Source organism: Triticum aestivum, chromosome 3D (genome assembly GCF_018294505.1).
Source record: "Triticum aestivum cultivar Chinese Spring chromosome 3D, IWGSC CS RefSeq v2.1, whole genome shotgun sequence".
In the NCBI taxonomy this organism is placed as follows: Eukaryota; Viridiplantae; Streptophyta; class Magnoliopsida; order Poales; family Poaceae; genus Triticum; species Triticum aestivum.
Window position 1 is genome coordinate 425,466,671 of NC_057802.1, and position 1,592 is coordinate 425,468,262.

A 1,592-nucleotide genomic window follows, 5' to 3' on the forward strand; every position below is an offset into this window, starting at 1 on the left:
GTAGACCGGCGATGGCGAAGACTCAGCCGCCCACGCTGGAAGTGGCGACGGGGAGGGCGGGAACCGGACCTGATGGATCGGGAGGCCGGTCGGTGAGGGTGCCCCCGAGCTGGGCAGGGGCGGCGCCGGTGGTTGCAGCGGCAGCAGCGGGGGCTGGACGGGGGCAACGGCTGCCGGGGACGGCAACGGCTGCAGGTGCCAGAGGGGCGCCGTCGATGGTGGCGGCGGCAGATGCCACAGGCCCGCGGCAGCTGGTGGTGGCCCGCTGGAGTTCCCCATCTGGAACGGCAACAGCGGGGGCCCGCCGCCTGCGGGTGCGCCCGGGAACAGCCACGGCGCAGGGTAGCCGTAGCTGGCGATCGGCGCAGCCGGCGGAAGGCCATACGCTCCTGCCATGTACTGGTAGTACTGGTTCATGTGAAGCCCTTGGACGGCCGTCACGAGCTGCTGCAGCGTGCTGCTCATCTGTTCCGGCGTGAAGACGGCGGCTGGTGGCGGCGCGGAAGTGATGGGGGCCGGCGGTGGTGAGGAGCCCGCGGCGGTGACCGGGCCCGACAGCGTGGGGGCCCCGGCGGTGGTCATCGGGGTGGACGTCATCGGCGTCTCTGATACCAAATTGGTAGAACCAGGGGTCCTACCGGACCTGCTCCGGAGGTTGTAGGGGAAGGATGGAGTGGGACGGAGCGTTGATCGGGCGCGCCGGCGGCTGGGCGCCGTCGCGTCGGAGGGAGATGGCGGCGGCGGCTAGGGTTCCGGCTCCTCTAGGAGCCGGGCAATAGGGATAATAATATTCTTATTGCTTAATTTCAAAAAGAGTCTTACAGCCTATATTTATAACCTAAATAACTTGCATAAGAATTAACCTAAGATAACTTGTGGGCCAAGCCCCTAACTACTGCCCGGTGGGCCTCCTCCGGTTATAAGCTAAACCGGTCATAACAGGTATCGACGAAGCTAGGGCGGGAAAGCATGGCGGACAAGGGGCGACGTGGCGCGGACATATCATAGGGAGAGTGCAAGTTGGGCGAAGATGGAGGTCGATTTTAACGGGATTTGGCGTACGCGCATGTCGGATTTAACATGACAAACATGTTTCGTACGGTTTCAAATATGTCTTTGGGTTTAAGGTTCCAAACAACCCGAATATATGAACTGACTATTGAAAGTCCAGTTAGGTGTGTTTTTTGGTGAACTGAGAGTAACTCAACGACAATTTAAGTCGTAAATTTGGCCTTGGTGGTCTCATTTTTCTGAATTTATTTTAGTCCTTCTGAGTTTCGACGATGTGCATTCGATGAGAGGAGATGTTCCCGTCAACTATGAAGGTGTTTGTGGCGACTTTGTCAATCTCAAGATGTTGTGCTGGCTCAGTCTCTCGAAGATCCTCGTAAGAGTAAGATGCATGTACGTTAATATGGATGAGTGTATGTGCTTATGTGTATGAACGTCTGTGTCTTAGTACTGTATTAAAAAAAGTGATGTTCTTTGTGGAAAAATGTCCCGACTGTCTGTCGGAAGTGTGGGTCCGGTTGGAGATGCTCAGGTTTTGGGCAAATTCCCAAACGGACAAACCGAGACAAATGTGGACTAGG